The sequence below is a fragment of the Pleurodeles waltl genome, chromosome 2_2 (genome assembly GCF_031143425.1).
Source record: "Pleurodeles waltl isolate 20211129_DDA chromosome 2_2, aPleWal1.hap1.20221129, whole genome shotgun sequence".
NCBI classification, from domain to species: domain Eukaryota; kingdom Metazoa; phylum Chordata; class Amphibia; order Caudata; family Salamandridae; genus Pleurodeles; species Pleurodeles waltl.
The window spans coordinates 1163742247-1163767896 of record NC_090439.1 but is presented as its reverse complement, the minus strand read 5'-3'; the positions used below and the strand labels follow the sequence as shown (position 1 = coordinate 1163767896).

The window sequence follows — 25650 nt, the reverse complement described above, 5'->3', positions numbered from 1 at the left end:
ACTTTTCTCAGTTCACTTTAAGACATGCCATTGCTCCGAAGTCTCGAAATGTCGATGAGACTAAGGCCATATTCATGGATGGGTTTCGCATATAGAGAAAGAGGTAATCCACGTAAATTGACACAGTATGTGTAGGGTTGTCTAATTTGTCCGTTGTTGCCCATCTTGCTGAAGGCAGTGGGTCAAGGATTCCATGGCCATAGAAAATAGAATAGGGGAGAGAGGGCATCCATGATGTGTTACCCGGCTTATGGGAAATTGGGATGAGATCAGTCTCCCGATGCAAACTCTGGAGGAGGAGTTCGTGCATAGCAATTTGATGTATGCTAGCAAGCACTGTCCCAGACCCATCACCCGTAGGACTTTGAACAGGTAATCCCAGGACAGGGAATCAAAGGCTTTTTCAGGGTCTAATATGAGACGTGCTGCAACCAGGTACAAAACCACTCTGGTCTGGGTAAATAAGGGATGGAAGTACCTGTTGGTTGCGCACCGCTAGGATCCTTTCCCAGGACAAAAACAGGTCATAATATTCTATTTGGGGTCCATCCAGCCCCAGAGTCTTATAATGGCTGAATCGTGTATGGCCTTCTTCACCTCAGCTATGGCAATTGATTTGTCCATTTCCTCTCGCTCAAAAGCACTTATGGATGGTAAAGGGAGAGGGGTTTAAAAGTGCCTGATTATCTCGAGGTGTTGGGCTGGAGGTCCCCTTTATAATGCTGTGTAGTAGGAGCTGAATGCTTGTAAAATAGTGGATTGGGATCTTAGAATTAGGCTCATGTCCATACTGATTTCGGTGATAGAGGGGAGGGTGGGTTTCCTGGCAAGTCAGCCATGGCAGTAGGTGGCTGGGTTTGTCGGCCGTGGCATGCAGTCTGACCGTGTTTTCCATAAAGCTCCACCATGGCAACCTAGTTTTTCTCTGCATCCTTTAGGGTGCACTACCGGATAGGGGGTGATTGTCCAAAGCAGTCACAGCAGCATCTGCATCACGGAGGGCCTTTCCTAGTTCTCTGCGAACCTATGCAGAGTTGTGAAGTAGTTGGGGGGGGGGGTGATCCGTCAATGTAGATGTCTAGTACGTTGTTATAATCACCATCTAATATCCATGGGATATCCACCCATTGGCGTATCCAGAAGGGGATGCCTTGGGCATATGCTGAGTATGTGGTACCATGAACTCTGCCTCTCCAGCATCTGCTAAGGCGTTGGAGTTCTCTGGATGTAAGGTGGATCTCTTGCAGGAAATTGATGTGCGCTTGTTGGCGTTTGATGTAAGCATATACTGAATACAGGGAGTGCAGAATTATTAGGCAAATGAGTATTTTGACCACATCATCCTCTTTATGCATGTTGTCTTACTCCAAGCTGTATAGGCTCGAAAGCCTACTACCAATTAAGCATATTAGGTGATGTGCATCTCTGTAATGAGAAGGGGTGTGGTCTAATGACATCAACACCCTATATCAGGTGTGCATAATTATTAGGCAACTTCCTTTCCTTTGGCAAAATGGGTCAAAAGAAGGACTTGACAGGCTCAGAAAAGTCAAAAATAGTGAGATATCTTGCAGAGGGATGCAGCACTCTTAAAATTGCAAAGCTTCTGAAGCGTGATCATCGAACAATCAAGCGTTTCATTCAAAATAGTCAACAGGGTCGCAAGAAGCGTGTGGAAAAACCAAGGCGCAAAATAACTGCCCATGAACTGAGAAAAGTCAAGCGTGCAGCTGCCACGATGCCACTTGCCACCAGTTTGGCCATATTTCAGAGCTGCAACATCACTGGAGTGCCCAAAAGCACAAGGTGTGCAATACTCAGAGACATGGCCAAGGTAAGAAAGGCTGAAAGACGACCACCACTGAACAAGACACACAAGCTGAAACGTCAAGACTGGGCCAAGAAATATCTCAAGACTGATTTTTCTAAGGTTTTATGGACTGATGAAATGAGAGTGAGTCTTGATGGGCCAGATGGATGGGCCCGTGGCTGGATTGGTAAAGGGCAGAGAGCTCCAGTCCGACTCAGACACCAGCAAGGTGGAGGTGGAGTACTGGTTTGGGCTGGTATCATCAAAGATGAGCTTGTGGGGCCTTTTCGGGTTGAGGATGGAGTCAAGCTCAACTCCCAGTCCTACTGCCAGTTCCTGGAAGACACCTTCTTCAAGCAGTGGTACAGGAAGAAGTCTGCATCCTTCAAGAAAAACATGATTTTCATGCAGGACAATGCTCCATCACACGCGTCCAAGTACTCCACAGAGTGGCTGGCAAAAAAGGGTATAAAAGAAGGAAATCTAATGACATGGCCTCCTTGTTCACCTGATCTGAACCCCATTGAGAACCTGTGGTCCATCATCAAATGTGAGATTTACAAGGAGGGAAAACAGTACACCTCTCTGAACAGTGTCTGGGAGGCTGTGGTTGCTGCTGCACGCAATGTTGATGGTGAACAGATCAAAACACTGACAGAATCCATGGATGGCAGGCTTTTGAGTGTCCTTGCAAAGAAAGGTGGCTATATTGGTCACTGATTTGTTTTTGTTTTGTTTTTGAATGTCAGAAATGTATATTTGTGAATGTTGAGATGTTATATTGGTTTCACTGGTAATAATAAATAATTGAAATGGGTATATATTTTTTTTTGTTAAGTTGCCTAATAATTATGCACAGTAATAGTCACCTGCACACACAGATATCCCCCTAACATAGCTAAAACTAAAAAAAAACTAAAAACTACTTCCAAAAATATTCAGCTTTGATATTAATGAGTTTTTTGGGTTCATTGAGAACATGGTTGTTGTTCAATAATCAAATTAATCCTCTAAAATACAACTTGCCTAATAATTCTGCACTCCCTGTAGTTGTGGCATGCAGAGTGCATCCCTCCTACATTTTGCATGAGAAAGAGTGTGGCTGTGTCTAGCAGCATCAGGTGAGAGGGGAAGGGGAAAGGGAGATGATGCATGGGCCCCCCTCTCCCACTATGCCCATGCTGGCCCGCTAGAGGGAGTATCATGAGGTGCTTGCGCTGGGAAATGGAAGCCAGCAAATAACATATACCAATGCATAAACCAGAACTGGGGCCTGCAGCTGATGGCCACATGCCCAACAGGTGCTCTAGAAGGCAGTACATATAACGTGGGTGTTGACTTGCAGCTGCACTGAGTCAAGAGTTGGGAGATTGAAAGGGCTTTGGTCCACCAGCAACATGTCATGGATAGCATGTCAGTCACAAGCTGTGCGAAGTGCCCCCTTGAGGGAGTGAGGGCCATTAGAGCAGGTCGTCCGCTGACTATGGCATCAGAAGTCCTCTGTGTTGCATTTCTCCTGGGGCCATGTCTTCTTCTCTCATTGCAGTACTAGAATCTGTGTTTTGAGTGGAAGATGATTGACGGGTGCAAACATGCAGCGTCTATAGCAGATTGTTGGCTTTGGTGCAGTTCATCTGAGTGTGGTGTTTTCAGAGGTACACTTGCTCTGTTCCATGGTCTGTTCTTCTGGTTTTTACTTTCTCCAGGACGGGGTGTGGGTTTACTGGTTAATGAAGGGTGCGTGTCGCCTTCAAAATGGGTTTCCACCCAGTCTCATGTGGAGGCCGGTACAGTAAAGAAGTGAGTTTGTTGGTTATGATTGACATTTAGGTTTGCCGGGAACAGTAAAGAGTATCGAACATTTAAGTCACAGAGCTGGCATTTCACTGTAAGACATGAGGAGCGCTGATGCTGCATAGACATGGTGTAATCTGGTAATACAGATAATCAGCAGTTCTCTTATTCAAGTGGGGCTGTCCTCCTCGCCTCCTTGAAAAATACCTTTCTGTCTTTGAAGTGGAGGAGTTTAGCTACCACTGGGCGGGGTACCCCAAATGGGGGTCTGCAGGTGGGTACCCTGTGTGAACTATTCCTCCAGGAACTCAGTCTTTGAGTGGCAATTCTCTGCTCCCTCCAGTAAGCCTACGAAGCATATGTTATTCTGCCTAGTTCTCTCAATTGCATCCTCTGCACTGTTCTCTAGGAGTTGTACTTGCTCCTGGAGATCTTGCATGGTTCTGCCTTGTTCTGCCAGTTGAGCTTGTATTTCTGAAATGGCACGTCTGCCTCTGTAACCCTAGAAGCTAGTATTTTTCGGTCTTCGAAGAGAAGCCCGGATTCCACCAGGATCTCCTTGATGCGCGATTCGACAGATGTATGCGATGATTCAATGGCATTGAAATGGCATCTAGTTTAGCAGGGGAAGGCTTGGGTTGTGGGGATGCTGGGTCTCCTTGTTCCTGTCAGTCTATGGACTTGGCTGGTCATCTAGGATGAACTTTTGTGTGTGTGTGTGTGGGGGGGGGGAATTATCACCAGATGCCACTGCTTAAGTCTTCCTGCAGTGTTCCAGGCCTTAAGGCAGTCATGTGGGGTGGGAGAGCGATAGTTGGGAGGTATTCAGATTGCACACAGGTCTGTGCCCCTTCCCCCAGGTAGTCGTTCCGCTCCGTGCTGGGCCCCTGGGTGCATTTCCTTGTTGTTGCTATGAGACCCTCAATGCTATGACGGTGTTTTAGTGTCTCTAGACGCCCAGGTCAGATCGGAAGGATTGGGTCCTCAAATGTGTGCTGAGTCGGGCCCCGCGTTTTATGTCTGGGAGAGGCCCTCACCTGGTATCCATCCTCCAGCTCATTCTTTCATGTGTGGGTGGAAGGGAGGAAATGTCTGAGTGGTTGAATTAGGGTGTGTGCGATGTATCACAGTGGTCAGGGTAAGTAGGTGGTCACTGCAGGGCACAAGGGACTAGGGCACCCACAGGGCCTCCAGCGGTCCAGGCGGTAGCAGTCTTAAGGGTGGAAGATTTGTACCGACTACAACCTGTTCCCCCCCCCTCCCCACACCCCACACAGTCCTATTCAGTTTCAACAGACTTCTTGTCTGCCTCTTGATGAGCTGGCCTGTGCACCGGTCACACGCAAATCGAAGCCCATCCTTCGCATGCAGAGGTATTCTCGTTTCCTCAGTCCAGTTCACTGGCACAATCTAGTGGAGGCGGCTGGCAGATAAGTCCTTTTGGGTGTCACAGGGTTGCAGGGGCCTGTGGCATGGCGCTTGTGGCAGGGGTTGAGGCGTCTGCGGTGCCTTTCCGTCAGAGAAAAGGGCTCTGGGATGGGGACCAGACCACAACCAGGAGATTCAGTGACCAGAGAGGGAATCAGGGCCGCTCCTTCGGCGGGGTCAATTTCCTACCTTGCGGCAGTGTTAGTGTGTCGATCAGCAGTCGCAGCCCGGCCTGGTAGGTGTTGCTCGGAGATAGAGGATTGCAGACGACTGGCCCTCCGGAGTCTTTCAGCAGTGCACCACTCAGGATCAGGCAGGGCTAGGCAGTTGGCTTCTCAGTCTACAGATGGGTAACGTCAGGCTGGGGACCCATTGTCTCAGGGGAAGGGGTGAGTTGATCAGCACTCCACTTCATCCCCACAGCACTTCACTACGTCTCCGGGGCTTTCGCACCACATGGTCTGTGCTGGCTCCGCGCCCTAGGTGGTAGGCCTCGTGGGCCTGCTGCGCAGTTTCGGAGGGGTGGGTTCGGTGGACTCTTATGCACCGTTCTCTGGGGTCTGATGTGTTTCATTAAGTGCCCTGTTAGCCACAGTTTAGCACTCCCTCCGCGTTGGTCGATGCAACCATGCACCTCGTAAGAGGGCAGGATTATTGTGGATTGCACTGTCGTGGAGCCTTGTTAGCAGACGTCCACCATCTTCGGCTGCTAAGCTCCGCCCTGTGTGAGGAGAATGACTTATGCACCAATTGGGTCATATCCCGTGTGCAAAGGGAAGTTGGTTGTATGCCAGGTAGAGCAAGTGTGTAAATTACTAACCTGCTGACCAGGCTCTAGCTATTCTGCAGCGTGAGGACGGTGACTCCGTATGCCAGGTGGGGCCATCAGGTACAGGACAAGTTGTGCGGTCTGATTGAGACCGTCGTCTGGAGGAAGAGGCCTCCTCAGCAACCCATGCGGGCCCAAGTCCCGGCTGAGGATCAGCACCAGGAGAGCTGGATTCCATACCCACTCTCCACCCACCATTCCTCCCCTGAAATGTGGGGAGGACCCAAGGAAAATTACCAGCATTGGAGGAGTGTCTAGAACATGTAACCGCTGCCCCCACAGGATCATGTGTGAGGAATCCAAAGACAGACAGCCACTGCCCCAGCAGGGCCCGTGTCAGGAACTCACTGGAGACTGCTGCTGCAGTTCCAGCACCTGAGAAGTGGGTGCTTGGAGGCTCTGGTCATGCAGGTCCTGCTGGTGGCTGTAAGTGATTTATAATCCAAAAGTCCCCAAGAGAACTTACTTGCTATATAGCACCTCGGCGCTGAAACAACTTTGACTTCAATACAAGTCGGAGTGGTACTCCTGCAATTCGGACTACCAGTAGGGCATAACCTGAATGTGACCTGATGAGGAATAACTACTATTTCTAGCAAGAGGTGGAGTGGTTCTCAGGGATCCGCCTTTTGAAATACAAGAGCCCTGACCTCAGGGGACTGAGTATACTGATTGTGAATGCAGTATTATAAGTTGTTTTGATATATAAATACTGCTTTTTTCATAAAAGCCAGTATTTGACTGGGCAATCATTTATTGCTGCTACTGAACGTATTTTAAGTTGTGAGCCTGTGTTCACCATGCTCCCCCCACCATGTCTAACTCCCCACCCCTCCTCAGGGAAGCCTAGTACTACTCAACCTGTGCTACCACTGAGAGTCAAGTGCTGAAGGGTTGCTTGGCCTAATTGCTCAGAATCCATAGTAGCAGTAACCCCCTTGATTAGGCCCTGCTTGTCCTGTGGGCCTCTGATCGGGTTCAGACACCAGGCATCGAAAAGGAGATGTCTGTACACTTACCAAAGGAACAGTAACTCATATGCTGGGCGAACTGTTGAAGTCCGAGGTAGGAATAGGACACTGTTCTCCAGGACAACAAGTGACTGGCCACCATTAAAGGAGATTTTGCTTTCATGACAGTTTCAAGAGCTGGGCTTTAAGCTATCCTCCTCGGCCTGAAAGATGGGGTGATCACACGCACAAACCACCTTGCCAGCCAGCCAATGTTGCGGAACACAAAGCTGGAACATACCCACTAAGGAAACTATCAAGGAGGAAAAAGCCAATGCAAAAAGCCTTTTCTAAATTGCCAACAACAAAACACCGAGAATCACAAGGAGCATAGGGAGCAGAGCAGACTAGGTATTAGCAGGGAAGAGGAAGGGGGAAAGAACTGGATCAACATCCAGGAGCATTGTGACGCACAGAGTGGTGTTCCAGCAAGGATTATATACCATAATATAATGTGGAAGAAAAGCTATCATTCACATGAATTAAACCTTTCATCCTAATGTGGGCTAAACCAATTTGTGCTTAGGAAACAATGACCGTGATGGATTTGGGAAAACAGACTAGGAAACCCGCCCCATCACGGCGCAGCATGTTCCTGCCTCTACTCATCGTCTTCCATGAGAGCGCACAAGGACCCTAGACTCTCACCTACATCCCAGAACATGCAGCAGGCAGGAAAACAGACAAACACAATGACGCCTACCTGCTGGTGGCAAGAGATGTGTTCCGCAGGCGTGCCAGAATGTCCCTAAATGGATCATCCAAGAGTGTGTCTAACAGGCAAAGGAGGGGAAGCTCAGAATAAAGTCTATGAATTGGATCAACTAGAAAAAATATAGTATATAGAAAGTGAAGCTTGCTGACTTCTGGCTGCAACTACAATACACAAGCCTGGTTTCAACCTACAATAGTGAGCAAAGTTACACAAAGAGGAGATTCTTGGCAAATGGAGCCCCGTCTAACACCGATGGAGGTAGTGCATTGCCTTCACTTTACCCAAAGATTCACATGAAGATTTACTCACTATCAGTGACTTCCTGCTGCCACTAGCTTGTAATGTACATTCGGCAGAATTGTTAAAGTTGGATAGCCAACAGTCCAAACTCTCATTTCAGGGAAGGAGGGAGCAGCCATAGATTCAGGAGTGAAAACGGAAGTCTTTGAATTTTACAGGGAAACAGGCTGCGCAGTAGGAATTGGCTACGATGAAGAGTATGTTGTCAAAACCCAAGATGGGCACAGATGGCACACCATAAGAACCAAGCTGGACACCTTGACTAAGCCCAGGTGGAATTTTAACTCCACAAGGGGAATTGAAGAATTTTGGCGACTCTGAGTTCCTGCCAAAATCTGCATGGTGAAATAGTTTTCCGTTTCAGAAAAAGAATTACACCAGTAACAGTATGAGGCTTCAGAATGCAAGCTGGCGATTGCCAGATAGACTTGGTGCCCCGTATTAGTGTTTCTGGCCACCAGGAGGACTTCTGGAGAGATTTTATGAACGAGGGCAGTCGCCGTCAGTGGGCTGCTTCCAGAGGGAATTTTCTACTCAAGCAACAGCAGAATCAACTTGAAAATAGTGTGGTGCCATTCACGTGAAATGCATTATTGGTGATAAAATCAGAGCACGAGCAGTACGATGCACATTTTTCACTTATTGGCAGGATTCCACCTGATTCCACTGAGTGAAATTCCGTGAGATCCGCCCCGGCCTAACCCTGACCTGGACAGTGAAACCCATCCAGGCAATGGCTCCTCGCATCTACTGCCAGCTCTGTACTCAAGCTGGAATGCTACACATTCAAGCAAAGCTAGAAGACCCAGAAGAACAAAATCCTTTTTGTGGAATTAATAAAAAGAAACAGGAAGGGAGTATGTAAGAGTTTATGGAATCGCTTCTGAATTTATTGTATAGGAGCACACCTTCTTGAGCCACTTTATGGTGAGACTAGCAAGCCCACTCATTAGCAGTAATACTTTACATTGTACTCTACTGGATTACAGGAAGTAAAAACACTAAAAGGAACTCAAATCATTTCAGAACAAGGGAGTTGATTGTATGTCTAGAAGGCTGTTAGATGATAGTGCACAGAAGTATGGCACATTGCACGTTTACATAAGTGCTTGTATAAAATCCTGCCATACATGAGTCCCCCTTCTTCAAGAAGGTGATTTCTAAATGCCTGGAGTTCTACAATTCATTTTTGCAGTGGATTTTATCACATTTCTGGACTGGATCGTGATGGGTCTATTACAAATACTCACATTCTGCCAAGGCTCACTTGCATTATAAGGTTTTCGAGGTGTAGGGTGCATGGAGGCATTTGCTTTTTGAAATCGTGGAATTTACGTACCCGTCTACGGTACGTCAAGCCTCCTCTGGATAAGGCAGGGTGTTATTCACTCCAGACTTACTACATGCATTTCATGAGTGTAGGAAGTTGGCTCTGTATGCACTATTTCAAAGTAAGGAATAGTATGCACAGAGTCCAAGGGTTCCCCTTAGAGGTAAGATAGTGGCAAAAAGAGATAATACTAATGCTCTATTTTGTGGTAGTGTGGTCGAGCAGTAGGCTTATCAAAGGAGTAGTGTTAAGCATTTGTTGTACATACACACAGGCAATAAATGAGGAACACACACTCAGAGACAAATCCAGCCAATAGGTTTTGTTATAGAAAAATATATTTTCTTAGTTTATTTTAAGAACCACAGGTTCAAATTCTACATGTAATATCTCATTTGAAAGGTATTGCAGGTAAGTACTTTAGGAACTTTGAATCATTACATTAGCATGTATACTTTTTACATAAAACACAATAAGCTGTTTTAAAAGTGGACACAGTGCAATTTTCACAGTTCCTGGGGAGGTAAGTTTTTTTGTTAGTTTTGTCAGGTAAGTAAATCACTTACAAGTCTCAGGTTTGGGTCCAAGGTAGCCCACCGTTGGGGGTTCAGAGCAACCCCAAAGTTACCACACCAGCAGCTCAGGGCCGGTCAGGTGCAGGGGTCAAAGAGGTGCCCAAAACACATAGGCTTCAATGGAGAGAAGGGGGTGCCCCGGTTCCGGTCTGCCAGCAGGTAAGTACCCGCGTCTTCAGCGGGCAGACCAGGGGGGTTTTGTAGGGCACCGGGGGGACACACAAGTCAGCACAAAAAGTACACCCTCAGCAGCGCGGGGGCGGCCGGGTGCAGTGTGCAAACACGCGTCGGGTTTTCAATGGTTTTCAATGAGAGACCAAGGGATCTCTTCAGCGTTGCAGGCAGGCACCTGGGCAAGGGAGAGGGCCTCCTGGGGGTCACTCCTGCACAGGAGTTCCGTTCCTTTAGGTGCTGGGGGCTGCGGGTGCAGGGTCTTTTCCAGCCGTCGGGAAATGGAGTTCAGGCAGTCGCGGTCAGGGGGAGCCTCGGGATTCCCTCTGCAGGCGTCGCTGTGGGGGCTCAGGGGGGACAACTTTGGTTACTCACGGTCTCGGAGTCGCCGGAGGGTCCTCCCTGAGGTGTTGGTTCTCCACCAGTCGAGTCGGGGTCGCCGGGTGCAGTGTTGCAAGTCTCACGCTTCTTGCGGGGAGTTGCAGGGGTCTTTAACTCTGCTCCTTCGAAACAAAGTTGCAGTCATTTTGGAGCAGTACCGCTGTCCTCGGGAGTTTCTTGGTCTCTTGGAAGCAGGGCAGTCCTCTGAGGATTCAGAGGTCGCTGGTCCTGGAGAAAGCATCGCTGGAGCAGGGTTCTTTAGAAGGCAGGAGACAGGCCGGTAGGACTGGGGCCAAAGCAGTTGGTGTCTTCTTTCTTCTTCTGCAGGGGTTTTCAGCTCAGCAGTCTTCTTCTTCGGTAAGTTGCAGGAATCTAAATTCTTAGGTTCAGGGAAGCCCTTAAATACTAAATTGAAGGGCGTGTTTAGGTCTGGGGGGGTTAGTAGCCAATGGCTACTAGCCCTGAGGGTGGGTACACCCTCTTTGTGCCTCCTCCCAAGGGTAGGGGGTCACATTCCTATCCCTATTGGGGGAATCCTCCTTCTACAAGATGGAGGATTTCTAAAAGTCAGAGTCACCTCGGCTCAGGACACCTTAGGGGCTGTCCTGACTGGCCAGTGACTCCTCCTTGTTTTTCTCATTATCTCTCCTGGACTTGCCGCCAAAAGTGGGGGCTGGGTCCAGGAGGCGGGCATCTCCACTAGCTGGAGTGCCCTGGGGCATTGTAACACTAAGCTTGAGCCTTTGAAGCTCACTGCTAGGTGTTACAGTTCCTGCAGGGGGGAGGTGTGAAGCACCTCCACCCAGAGCAGGCTTTGTTTCTGTCCTCAGAGAGCACAAAGGCTCTCACCGCATGAGGTCAGACACTCGTCTCTCAGCAGCAGGCTGGCACAGACCAGTCAGTCCTGCACTGAACAATTGGGTAAAATACAGGGGGTATCTCTAAGATGCCCTCTGTGTGCATTTTTTAATAAATCCAACACTGGCATCCGTGTGGGTTTATTATTCTGAGAAGTTTGATACTAAACTTCCCAGTATTCAGTGTAGCCATTATGGAACTGTGGAGTTCGTTTTTGACAGACTCCCAGCCCATATACTCTTATGGCTACCCTGCACTTACAATGTCTAAGGTTTTGCTTAGACACTGTAGGGGCATAGTGCTCATGCACATATGCCCTCACCTGTGGTATAGGGCACCCTGCCTTAGGGCTGTAAGGCCTACTAGAGGGGTGACTTACCTATGCCACAGGCAGTGGGCGGTTGGCATGGCACCCTGAGGGGAGTGCCATGTCGACTTAGTCATTTTCTCCCCACCAGCACACACAAGCTGGCAAGCAGTGTGTCTGTGCTGAGTGAGGGGTCCCTAGGGTGGCATAAGACATGCTGCAGCCCTTAGAGACCTTCCCTGGCATCAGGGCCCTTGGTACCAGGGGTACCAGTTACAAGGGACTTACCTAGGTGCCAGGGTTGTGCCAATTGTGGAAACAATGGTACATTTTAGGTGAAAGAACACTGGTGCTGGGGCCTGGTTAGCAGGGTCCCAGCACACTTCTCAGTCAAGTCAGCATCAGTATCAGGCAAAAAGTGGGGGGTAACTGCAACAGGGAGCCATTTCTTTACAATGAGGCTAATATTTTGACTAAAACGTCTGATCACTCCTCAGCCCAGCTGGTGGATACGGTTCTGTTCAATAGTGTTCTGCAAAGCAATTAAAGAACAATTCCTTCTTTATTTACAATTCTAATATAGACTAGGATGCCGAAGATGGTGTGATGTGGAGTGTGTTTAAACCTTACATCCGGAGTATGTGCCGTGCCAAAGAAGATGGGGTACTCCGGATATGAGGCGCCCTTTATAGAGCTCGAAATAAGGTGAATGGGATTGAAATATAGTACAATAGTACTTGAGTAGAAGACAGCAGATCTGAGAAGTTTAGGGAATTATCAGAAAGAAAAGTTGTCATGTTGGACCCGAAGATGCCATTACTGAGAGATGTGCAGGAAACCCAGATAGGCCATGGGCAGGACTGCTTAGAGTGGCATTTGGCCTCAATACAGTTGAAGTGTCAGTAACAAAACGGATGTCATGGTAACCAGAGAGAGAGGTTTATCAATGTAGAGTTCCCAAAATATTACAAGGCACTCTAAACTGTGCAGGGAACTGCAGCCTGAGAGGTGACTTGGCAATACTTGCACTATCATGGATTGAGAGAGTCAGGGCAAGAAATATGTGCACTCTTGTCTGTAAGCAAAAAGCAAACATTTGTATAAAAATGAGAGAGATGCCTCAAAGGCCACATGAGCTGACCAGTGATCTTTATAAAGTCTTTGAGAAACTACTAGTGCAGCTTAAAGACCTAATGAGAAGGCCCTTTTAATATGCGATAGCCAGAGGACACGAGAGAGGGACCTTTTAAGTTACTGAAACCAGGAAAAACATCCCTAGCGAGAGCCATATAGAACCCTATCTCTTATTAATATTGAATGTAAAATTCTTTCTAAAGTAATTGCAGATCACCTGTTACCTCTGATATTGATTTTAATACTGACAGACCAAATAGGATTTATACATGAGAGGTCCACATTGACTAATCTATGAAGAGTATGTAGGAAGCTAGCCTGGTGTGTGGTGAGCACCTATGGTGTTATCACCTTATACCAGGTCCAGGTATCCCCTATTAGTGAAGTGTAGGCAGTGTCTAGGAAGCCAGGCTCTCTAGAGGTAGCTGTGGATGAGCAGCCAAGACTTATCTAGGAGACATGCAAAGCTTATGCAATACCACTAGAGTCACAGAGCGCTCACGCACATGAATGAGCTACACAATGTTACAAATCTAAAGGTACTTTATTAGAGTAACACAAATACTAGAAAACTGAATAGTCAACCCCCAACAGTAGGTAAGTAAACACTATTATATACACATCAGCAATCAGTAAAGAGCATAGAAAGCAATACCCATTGGCAAAAAAATAGGTAAACCGTGAGGGCCAAACCATATACTAAAAAAAGTGGAATGTCCAAGGCAGTCCCCCAGCCAAGAAAGTGGAATCAGTAGAGGGAAGCTGGAGGGACTAAGAACCCCAAGAGGTGAGTACCAAAGTGCCTCCTAGCGACCAGGAGAGCAGAGGTAAGTTCCTGGTTTTCCCCAAAACAACATGAGGACTTTGGGAAAGGATTATGCAAGACCCAACCAAGACTGGAAGAACCCAAAGGTGGATCCTGACAGAAGAGGACCTGCAAAGGAAGGGTACCAAGTCCAGTTCGTGTTGGAGTGTCCAGTTGTGGCAGGAGCCACCATTCTGTGGATGCAGGACCAGGTCGACGGTAGACAAAGAAGGCCAGCAGGGCAGCACCGGAGATGAAGAAAAGTCCCAGGAGTGATGCAAGTGGTGTCCTACGTCGGTGGTCGAGATGCAGTCAGTCAGTGGTGCTGGAAAATCACCAACAAGCATTGACAAATGCAAGAGACGGAGAAGAAGTTTTGCAAGGCTAAAGAGGACCAGCAAGGCCCAGCGGTCTTGACCCAAGGAGGGGAGTCCAGGGTGACCCTCAGCAGTCGGGAGAGTCACAGGAAGAGGAGGCAGCCCCCACTGGCAACCAACCAGCAGCAGCCACAGCAGTTGCAGTGAGGCCCACACAGCACACCTGAAGAGGAGTCTCACGTCGCTGAAGGAACAGGCAGGAGACTGTGTTTTGCAGGAAGGAGTGCTGGGGGATGAGGCTACACGGAGCCTGAAGATCCCTTGGAGGAGGAGCAAACAAGCCTTGGTAGCTGCAAGACTTGTGGTGCATAGGGGTACTGTCCTGCAAGGCGAGGCAGAGGGTTACCATCTCCCACGTTGGACAGCTGGTAGGGAGGACCCAGGAGACCACTCCAGACCACCACCTGTGATGCAGGATCCAGGCAGTTCTGGAGGAGAGCAGATCCACACTGCCAGTCATCATTGTGGTTGGTGCCTGCAGATGCAGGGGAGTGACTCCTTTGCTCCAAGGGAGATTCCTTCTTACTTACTTGTGCAGGCTGAAGACTCACTGCCCTCAGAGGATACACAGCCGGGGAAATGTTGCAGTTGTTGGAAGGAGCTGGAGAAACAATGTTGCAGAGTAGAGTCACCGCTGTAGTTGCAGATTGTCGTTCCTTGGGAGTCCAATTGCAGCCCCTGTGGCCAGAATATGAAGTAAATGATGCAGAGGAGACCTGCTGGAATCTTGTATGTCGAATTTGAGAACCCATCCAAGAGGGAGACCCTAAATAGCCCAGGAAGGGGGATTGGTCACCTAGCAGAGTGACCAGCTATCAGGAAGGGGCTGTGACATCACCTACCTGACCTGGCCACTCAGATGCTCCCAGGGGTCTCTGCCTACCTTGGATTCAAGATGGCGGAATCAAGTGGCCACCTGAAGGAACTCTGGGCACCTCCCCTGGGGTCGTGATAGACAGGGGTGTTGTCACTTCTCTTTCCATTGCTGAGTTTCGCGCCAGAGCAGGGACCTGGGGGTCCCTGGATTGGTGCAAACCAGTTTATGCAAGGAGGGCACCAAATTTGCCCTTCAAAGCATACCGTTGGTTCCAGAGCCATGTAACACCTCTTTCACAGGAAAACCTTTGTTCTGCCTTCTTCTTTAGCTGGTCAAGCAGCAAAAGGGCAGAAACCTGTTTGAGGGGTAACAGTAGCGCCAGCTGCCCGGAATACCCCAGAAGACTGGTAGGAGCAACGCTAGGTGTGCTCTAAAGAGCCCTCAGAGTGCATGGAGTCGTACAACCAATATTGGCAACAATATTGGGGTATAATTCAGACATACATGCCCAGGCTCGAAGTTACCATTATGTAGCTGGACACAGGTAGTACACAGGTAAAATGGCTTCCCCGCACTTACGAAGTCCAGTGTAATGGAGCTGGAGTTTATAGTGGCACCTCTGCTCATGCAGGGGTGCCCTCACACACAGGTACGTACAGCCTGCTCTCTGGGCTAGGAAGGCCTACCATAGGGGTGACTTACTGTGACCTGGTGCAGTGACCTGTAGTGAAAGGGTGCATGCACCTTTTCACACAGGCTGCAATGGCAGGCCTGCAGACACATTTTGCATGGGCTCCCATGGGTGGCACAATACGTGCTGCAGCCCATGGGTAACCCCTAGTGCCCCAATGCCCTGGGTACCTAAGTACCATATACTAGGGACTTACAAGGGGCCACCAGTATGCCAATTGTGGGGTGTGCACAGTCCTCTGCAACCAAATTTTGAGGGAGTGGGTGTAACCATGCCAAAAAGATAGTGCTTTCCTTCAGAGTATTCACTACTTCACCCCCAAATACTCCCGAATGTGAATGCAGATCCAGTCACAAATGGGGTAGAGAAGATAATCGACTCTGAGGAGCTGCCTTTCCTGATGGAATTCCTTAGGTGAAAGCGGGATGGAGTTCCATTTCAATCAAAGGAACTAATGCTGTATACAGACCCGATGTCAAGTGTTTTCACCAGTAGAAATATGTCCAGTCCTATCCATCTGACGTGTGTTGTAAACAGGGTTGCTCCACATTTCTGCTGCTTTTGCTTTTGCTATGAAGCCACAGATCTGTATGCTACCTGAGAAACGTGTGACTTGGAGGATATGTTTCAACGGTCCATGTATGCTGTTCTGTATGCAAGCGAATGACGTATTCATAATTTATTAGAGACCCAGAGGCAAATCAACAACTGGAAGTGAGCAAATGACCCAATTAGATGCTACTGGCAAAGTGATCCAAATAGATACTTCTGTGGTCGGAAAATTTAACTAGGGTAAAATCTGAGCTAATGCCACTGATGTACAGGTGGAAAGTTTCGGTTGATATGGAAAGCAGACTACATTTGCTACTTGAGAATTGAGGTTAGTCTGGGAACTGGGGACGTCATTGAAATAATTATTGCGCAGCTCTGAAGAAAACGGACACCTTGGCAGGGATGTGAATAAGATTGCAAATTGTAGAATGCCACTGCTGAATTTGGTAGTGGTAACCAAATTTCTGTATTTTTTCTGAATATCCCTTATTTCCATCAGGTGAATACTTTCACTGATTACAATACACATGTCCCAAATCAGGGGTCTACAATGTTTTCTGTAACAAGAGCTTCTTATGTTAGTTGAAAATCATCTTGAGCTACTAATATTATTTGTGTTGTAATAGTTACCAGGTCAGACAAGAGCACGTTAATGCCACCGTATGCACATTGACCAGAAGTAACCATGTCAGTGCAACAGGCAGGGTTGCCAGTAGAAATTTAAACAAGCATTTGCAATGCAATGGGTCAAACGTTTATTCGAGTTAAAGCTATTAGCATTGTAAACTCCTAACCAGACTTTTCTTGCCACATAAACTGAAAATGAAAAGTAAAACAGTTTCACATAAGCGAGCCGATGGCCCACATGAGCGCAAAGCAAACACACAAAAGGAAACAGAAGTTTGCATGCAGTGAACCGTATCGGCAAAAGTGCAATTATCCATGAAACCGGCAAAAGTGCAATTATCCATGTAACCGGCAAAAGTGCAACTATCCATGTAACAGGGTCGATGTCATGCAAAGCGCTCTACTATTGCCCAGCGAGATTGCGCTGCCTACGAAATAAATAGTGCAGAAACCATACGGAAAACATGGAGCCTCGTATGTTTTCAGTAGTTGGCCGGTGCGCTCGAGGCAGGCTAAACACCGGAAAAGGCATGACGTATGCTTGCCTTTCACTAATTAAATCAAGCAAATTTTAAAAGATAAGCCCACGAACCAACCAAACTAATGGGCTTGACATGAGCGTGGTTAAAAGCCCACTGAGAGATTTCACCAAGGACAGAGAGCTTTGCGCTCGACCCTAAAAAGGCTTTGCAAATATGGAATACCTTTACCTGGGAAATACGTAACAGCAATAGCTGCAATGCCCTTGGCGCCAGGGCAGTAATGTTAGTACTAAGTCTCCCCAATGCCACATGATTTACAACTCAAATATCAGCTTCAAATATATTTAGGAAATTCAACATTTTTTTCCCCCCAAATATCAGTTTGTGAGTTCTAAAAACTAAAACTACACACATTTTCATCCAGAATACATACTTTTCTGCTTTGGTATACATATATTAATTCAGCCAAGCAAAAGCGTCTAATTTATTTGGCTGGACTACACACAAGAGTTTCTCCTTGGGTAAGCCTGTACTAGATTACTATATGTTAGCGGGAAACCAGGGCTAGTTCGGGATATCACTGTGCAATCTTATACCATGGGTACCCTTACAGACCTGGCTTTCAGATATATTTTCAAGTATCAGACCCATTGTGCATCATATTGGTTTGAGGAAGTAGAGATTTGTTCATGTGACCAGGTGGAAAGAACACTGGCTTCTCTGGCTGGAGTCGCGGGTATTACAATAGTTAAAGTCTTGTTGGCGAGGAGAGGGATAAATTGTTGGTTCATGGTAAGTTGAGTTGTGTATGAACTTTCCTGGGATGTCAATCACATATGAACAAAGATACCTCCCTCTACTTCTGAAACTTGAAAAACACATTTTGGGGATTTTGTCAATGAGGATAGATTTTTGTTGCTAGAAAAGTTAAAGAGCAAAGGGTGATGAAAGATCCTGGATTTTTTGACATATGATAAGTTTAAATACGAGACAGATTCTGTTTTGCCAGCTTTTAACATAGGACCGCACAACGTTTGAAGCCTTAGACAAAGCCATTAGGCAAAATTGTTTGTTTATTTTTTATAACGAGGATGAGTCTGATGGCAACTCTGACAACAAAGAGCCAGGAGAGATGGGAAAAGGTGGCACATATACTTCTCACAGGTGATTAATGACAATATCTGTGCAGACAAAACACGTGCACTTCGTGTAATTATAAGCACAGGCTATTGCACTGTGAGTAGTTATGTTTAAATGATTATGCTCCATAAGGCTCATAACACATGTAACCAGATACCACTGACTGGCGTGTTCGATGTTAATCGATGGGGCTGATTTTAAACTTCTGAGCTCGCTATTCTCTGACTGCAGACATCTTGGGGAGAAGTGATTAACATGACTGAAAAATGGCGGTAGTGGGAATGCCAAGGGGCCAGTGGTACTGTATGGTGGGGATACAGGAGAACCACTACTGACAAAAGGTAGGATAGCACTGTGTTCATGTGAAAACAGTCTACTATGAATTGAAGCCTGGATTCTTGATTTGAAGAAAAGCTGTGACCTGCGAGAACATTTGAGAAAAGTGAATCTTTAAGATATATGAGCTGCATTTATTGCATGTATGCTCAGAAACGATGTGAACTGTGCAGAAGGGAACGTAGCAGAGACGATTCTTGCATCTGTATTGAATTTTCTAGAGATGTCCTCACTGAGTGCAGTTTTATGGGCAAGGTTAGGAATGTAATTCAGTAGTACTGACGCTATTAATGATAAAATAAGATCTGAAGTTGGTTCTTTTTTATCTCTAGTTAGTGTGTGTGTCTTTCTGTCTTTCTGTCTCTGGAAAAAAGAACAGAAACAGAATGCAGCGCACCTGGGTGGTACCACACGGCTCATTGTCCTCCTGTACAAGAAGGTACCAGAGCCCATTTGGAGCTGTGGTGCCACCTTTTTGCAGAGAAGAGCTATTTCAACTTTTCTGGATACAGTCTGGCACCTGGAGGATAGTTAAGAGGTGAGGAATCTGCAGATAGCTACAGTATCCACCAGAAAGATAATTACCTAAGGGGGTGGGGCGAGTGTGTTTGTGTTTTACTGGACAGGCAGGGCCCAACTGTGGGTGTTGTGGGCTTTTACTCCTGCTATCCCAGTGCCCAGCCTAGTATTGATCCTGACTACCTCTGCAAGTACTACCCTTCAATGTTTGACTCTGTCATAGCACAAGATAAACATTCCAGGGCTTCTCAATGGGAGTTAGGTGCAAGGTTTAGATGGACACAAGACTCAAAATATACATAGCAACCCCAGTTAATGAGTCTCCAGCAAAATACTAGCTGAAAAAAGTAGTGTTACTATATTAACACAAAATGAAATACATCACACAACAAATAATATACTAAGTCTTCATAAGTTTGGCACTCTAGGGGTGTCCGTGCAAGATCCTGAGACCTGTTCCCCTGCATACTGACTGGGGCAACAACTAGATTAGGCCTGCTAGCAAGTTCGAGTGTTAGATGTTCCACAATGGTTTTGGAGTGAAAGTGCTTCAGAACTGAGCAACTATCTTCAGAGCAAGTTCCCCCAGTGGCCCTGTGACTTGGTGATCAGTCTTACCAGCTTCTACTAGTGTTATGGTATGGAAAGCCTGGGAGTGTAGAAGCGGCTTGTAGGCGTTCAGAAATTCGGCTCCACAGTCAACGCAAGTGGGTGCCGGGCAATGAGCGATAGCTTCATCACCACAGGCAAGCCTGCTGGACAGCCACAGCACTCCTCTGATTTTTTTGTTGTTGTTTTTTTTGTTGTAAATCCTTCTTATTCTAGCGGCATGTCTTGTGCAGCTTCTGGTCTGAGGTGCCAAAGCAGATGCTCTGATTACACGGTTTACAACAGGCTAGGCTTCCCTTTTCTCTGTTGCACAAGGGTGACAGGCCTGTCTCTCCCCTGCAGCCACCACGTTGCATATGGGGGTCGCAAGCACCACCACACAGGATACCGTCCTCTCTGGTCACATTGCTGCACAGGGTGCTGGCTTTCCTCAGTTAAGACCATGCTTATTTTTCAAGTTCGACTTTCCTGGCATATGTCGCCAACTTTAGCAGCAGATTGGTGAATGGCCCAATTGTTTTTTGCGGTCCTGACTTGACCATGAATCTCACACCTTGCTTCTGGGGTCCACTCAACAGGATCCCTACTGGACCTTGCTTCTTCCAAAGGTGATCTCCTTCTCACAGGGTCCTCTGGTCCCTGCAGGCAGATGCTGACGCTCCAGGTTAAGTAGTCGAGATTCTCCTGGGTGATATCCCCTTTCCCACCAGACCCTAATCTCTTGTCCTGATCACAATGATCCAAAGTCGTGCTGAGCTACACCACACTGATGTACATCTAAGGTTTGAGCTTTTGGAAGCCTCAAGCTCCCCTTTTTATAATCCATTTCCAGACACAGATGTTATTTAATGTCTTAGTCTTTGAAGTTTGAGTGGGGGGGGAGGGGTTGCTTCGTTTGAAGTGCCCACTCCTCTGTTTATTCTATTGCCTTGGAAGCAGTTTGTCACAGCAGGAGAGACTCCACACTTGATAGCTCCATAACGCAGTCCATGGGAGTGACTACTGGATCATACCTAAATGTCAGCCTCACTGATGTATCCCAACAAAAAGGTTAAAAAGACCCCAGTCCTGATCATTGTGATTCCTCGTCTCTGCTGTGTTTCCCTTATCAGCCCTATCCTCTTCCCAGTCCCCACTGACCAGTCACCTTTCATGAATCAGAGACCTTTTGAATTGCACAGCAGAGCTTGGCTCTCCCTTCCCCCATTTGGTGTCCTATCCCGCTCTCTGGAATGCTGGCAATCCACAAATCTGCCTGACATAGCTCCTCCACTTCCATTTGCTTTTCCAATGCCCTGGGTTTCCAATATGGAAACCTCAGGCCTCCATGTACTGTACTAAATGCAGGAACCCATACGTACCAACATGCAAACACATGCTGTGCACGGGTAGATATTATATCATGTACTCCAAGAGTGAGTTGGCTACACCAAAGCTGAACGTTCCATGAGTGGGGCAGTAGGCCTCACTCCAGTTACACAGTCAAAACAACCTGTTCACATTACTGATCACCATTTCAAAAACTGTATGCTTCCACCACTGCACCTGAGCTATTAACTCTTGGTACGTGTAGTTGCCCTTAACCAGTGCGCTATGGGCACAGTCTAACAAGCCAGCAATCGGTGGGGCAGCCCTAGGTAATGGCACACATGCATGCACCAAGAATCCAGAGGTTGTTGCAACTGGGACACTCTGGGTAGAGGTGCACATCCATCACCATGCAGGGGACTTTTCTGTCCCACCAGACGCCCCTACCAGACCAGACTGCCCTGAACCGGAGAGGTTGGGTCATCAGATCAGCCGAAACAGCAGGACTGTCCATCTGCATTCCCGTGGTTCATTGTGGCTTGGTGCTCCTCTACAAAATCTAATTCTTGCAGAGACATGGACTATTTCAACAACATGGCATTCTCTCCTTTCTTAGCCATCAATCACTTGACTGGCAGATGATTCGTTTGCGCTACAAACCTGGTGCCAAACAAGTAAGAGCAGACCTTACTTAAGGACCATACTGTGGCAACGCACTCTTTTTCAGTAGCTGCCCATGTCTGTTCCATGGGTAGTAACTAATTACTAATAAAGGCTAGCAGATGCCCTCCACCTTTGTCATCCAGTTGACTTAACACAACTCAGACTCTGTTATCAGATGCACCTGTACGTAAAATGAAAGGTTGACTTTAGTCAGGAGATTTCAGTATTGATTCGTTGCATAGTGCCTTCTTTAGCTCCTCAAATGCCTTTTGACGCTCTTTAGTCCATGTCACTTTTCTGGGCCGCTTCCTGGAGGTCAAAGCAGGTAATGTGGTAACTATATTTTCATAGTTTGCCACGAAGTTCCCAAAATACCTGATGAGTCCTAAAAAGGCCCTCACTTCAGTCTGGGTAGTAGGTACCTCTTACTCCAGCGCAGACTGAATCTTGGCATGCAACAGGTGAATCTTCCCGTTACCCACCTCATGCCAAAGGTAGAAAACAATGGACTGCCCCACCTGATACTTGGTTGCCTTGATGGACATTTATGACTCTTGTATCTTGGCCAACACCTGTCCTAGGTGTCTCAGGTGGTCCTGCAATGAATTGCTAAACAGTGCAATATCATCCAGGTAGACCACAGAGAACTGCTCCAGCCCTGCGAGAACATGGTTGGACAATCGCTAAAAAGTGGCAGGAGCATTCTTCAGCCTAAAGTGCATCACCTTAAACCCCTCTGGCAGAGAAAATGCAATTTCTTCCTTGGCACTTGGTGCTAACTGTGCCAATAGTCACTGGTAAGATCAAAGGTGCTGAAGGACTTTGCAGCACCTAAGTGATCCATAAGCTCAGCCGCTTTTGGGATTGGATGGGCATCGCTCTTGGTTACCTCATTAAGGGCTCGAAAGTTGACACACATCAGCAGGTGGGTAGACCGTTGCTCTTGTACTCCCCAAGACTAGACCGTGTACTACGAGATTTCTCTCCAGTCTCTTAGCAACTTCCTCCTTGATGCAGCCCAGAACCCAGCCAGCCGTTCTTTACCTTCTGCCCTCCACTGGCAGTCTGTCTCCTAGGTCTGTGTTGTGCATACCGACAGAGTCAATCATATAGTCAGCGCGAACAGGTTGGAAAACTTTCTGAACACTTTGTTGCATTCTCTCTGTCACTCAGGTGTTGAGTTGGGAGCTAATGGAACCCCTTGCACAGTGTCACCCTTCATGTCACTATGCAGTAGTGAGGACGAGGCTCATTGTCATCCTCACCCTCCTCTGCTGTACTCATAACATTTAGGGTCTCATTATGACCCTGGCGGCCGGCGGTAAGCTGGCGGTTTTCCACCAGCTATTATGACCGTGGCGCAGTAGCCACGGCCATACTGCAGGCCCCTCCACTATACAGCCAGGCTTTCGCCTGGCGGTCATAATCCCCAGGGCGGGGATTATGAGTCCCCGACCACCAGCCTGGCCACGGCGGTAAACACCACCATGGAATGGCTGGCGGTAAGGGGACTGGGGGTGCCCCTGGGGGCCCCTGCACTGCCCATGCACTTGGCATGGGCAGTGCAGGGGCCCCCAGGCATAGCCCTGTCGCGCATTTCACTGCCCGAATTTTGGGCAGTGAAATGCGCGACGGGTGCTACTGCAACCGCTGCACATCAGCATTGCCGCCGGCTCTATTACGAGCCAGCAGCAATGTTGATGTGACTTTTCCACTGGGCCAGTGGACGGTAACACTGTTACTGTCCGCTGGCCCAGTGGAAAAGTCATAAAGGGGAGCTAGAAATACCGCCGGCACTGGCAGTATTCTGGCTCCCGCAGCCTCGGCGGTCTTATCAAAAGACCGCCGATGTTGTAATGAGGGCCTAAGTGTGTAATCTTTCCAGAAGTAAGTCTTCAGCTCGTTCACATAGACCATCCTTTTTGGTTTGCTTGTGGTACCTGTGTCCACCGAGTAGTAGAGAGCTGTCGTCTGGACTATCTTGTATGGCCCATTACGTTTGTTCTCCAAAGCTCTGGGGCGAAAGTCTCCTGACTTTCATTATACCCAGTGAACATAGCTTTCCATTTTAACCTGGGCATTTTACGTTTTTCGTAGAATGTTATGGAGCTGAAAGTCTTTCTTCCTGTCTATTGTGCAAGCAAGTAAAGGTTTTAATCACACCCCAAACAATTAGAGTAGCATTAAGCCACTAAGAAACTGCCAGTATGCTATGGTGAAAGGGGTCAAAACACAGCTGCCCCTATCCAAGCTGTGGCAGGAGCTTTTCAACAGAGCTCTAAGAGAAACCCAGCTGCTCCTAGATAGCACTACCTCTCAACGACAAAGCCCCCATGATGGAGTGGTGCTAGTATCTTTTGGTGTCCATGAGAATTTCCAATAATAGTCTGATCCAGGCGGACCAGTGGGGGAGGGCAGAACTGTTAGTACTGAGGAAGTGGCATGAGGTGAGTGGTGGTGGATGGAGGTGAATGCTGTTGGTGGTGAGGTGACTGCTCGCTATGAAGAATTTGCTTTAGCCTTTATTAAGCGAGTGGTCTGATCTGGGCTTATCAAGTGCTAAATCAGGTTGAAGCCCAGTGTGGGGGGGTGAAGTGCAGCACAGGATGAAACATCTATTCTCCTTTCAGTACCTCAGTAGAGTCTGAATCCTCCTTCAGCAAAATGTCTGTGCGGGGCAATTGAATCAGCAACACAATTGCACACAATAAGGAACAAAAAAGCAAGTTGCAAACTTCCCCCTCAAACGAATAGAGATAGAACTGGACAACCTTAACACCCCTATCAATGTATTAAAAAGACTACTGCTAGAAGAACAGAAAGTGGCATATTTGAGTGTGCTGGAAACAATTTCCTGCAAAGTAAAAGAAATTGTAAATCTGATGCCCCTCAAATAAAAGTCCTCCCTTGAGGAACCAGGCTGCTCACTGGACAGAAAAGGGGCATCAGTGACTCAAATGAGGACATTCATTAATTGTGCTAAAGCACTACATTGGGGATGTTTTATTTTCTTCCTATTGTACTTCTTACCCCTATTTGTTGACCATTGTAGCAGGGCGTAGTCCTCTTCCTTTAAGGTGCTTTAAGTTGATGTTCCATCCTTACATTTAGATGCCTCATAAGGTGCCCTGGAACCAGGCTCACCTAATTTGTCACAGAAAAATCCCTCCTGTAGAAGATGCAATAAGGTATTTCTGCCTCTGTTACTGAACAAGCATCACAAGAATTTTTTTTCTCCAGAATTTAAGGTTCTTTTAAGACAAGGTGGTAATTATTCAGATCGTCTGACTGCAGTGATTTAAAAAAATTGTTTTTAAAACCCGGGCATCCCCATTTTCAGGCCAACAACTATTCAGTAGTTGAAGCAGCTCTAGTGAACAAAAGGGTTCTGCTGTTTTTTGTTTTTCTTTTCATTGTTGATGCCAGAAAAAGCTCTTTGAGGGAGGCAGAAGTCTGAATACCTAAAAATGCTACGCTGAGCTGCACCTCTCCCATTGGCTCAAATTTTAACAGTGTTTGTAGGTGAGGCGTAGGTTGCATAATCATTTACAAGTTAGAGGAGACATTTTCCTCCAAGATTTGGGTTTTAGAAGCCTTATTTTTGAAATGGCATAAAATATTCTCAAATAGATGCTTTGGTAGCATGGGAGAGGACTGACTTGCCTTATAGTGTCATAGGTCAGAAATGGTATGAAAAAGCTAATTTGATAGAGTTGGAGCACTGCTAATTTGCTCATAAAAGTAATCCAATATTTACTGCATTAACAAAGACTTCCCAAAGTGCTCAAGGTCCTTGCACCTTTTGAATGGTGCTTCCTTGGATTTGGTAGTTTGGGTCTGTGCCAATGGAGGGATGATTCACAGAATTAACTGTTCTTAATAGTCAGTGGTCAGGCTAGAGAGGTTACTAATGCTGGGCTAGCAACCAACTAAGAGTCATAGTCAAATGGCCACAGACTTCAAGAGGCTGTATTTCAAAACTAGACGGGTGTGATCAAGATTCATGATTGGCAGCTGCACCCAGTGGACCCACTAGTTCACCAGGTGCAACCAGGAAATTGTATAGAAAATGTATGCTTTAA

The 25650-nt window shown here is 47.2% G+C and overlaps 1 protein-coding gene across 1 annotated transcript in view; it reads left to right on the top strand.

Moving 5' to 3' along the window:
- LOC138283008 (zinc finger protein 420-like) overlaps positions 1-25650 on the top strand; it is a 57623-nt gene that overhangs the window by 22230 nt on the left and 9743 nt on the right. The gene's annotated exons all lie outside the window — the stretch shown is intronic.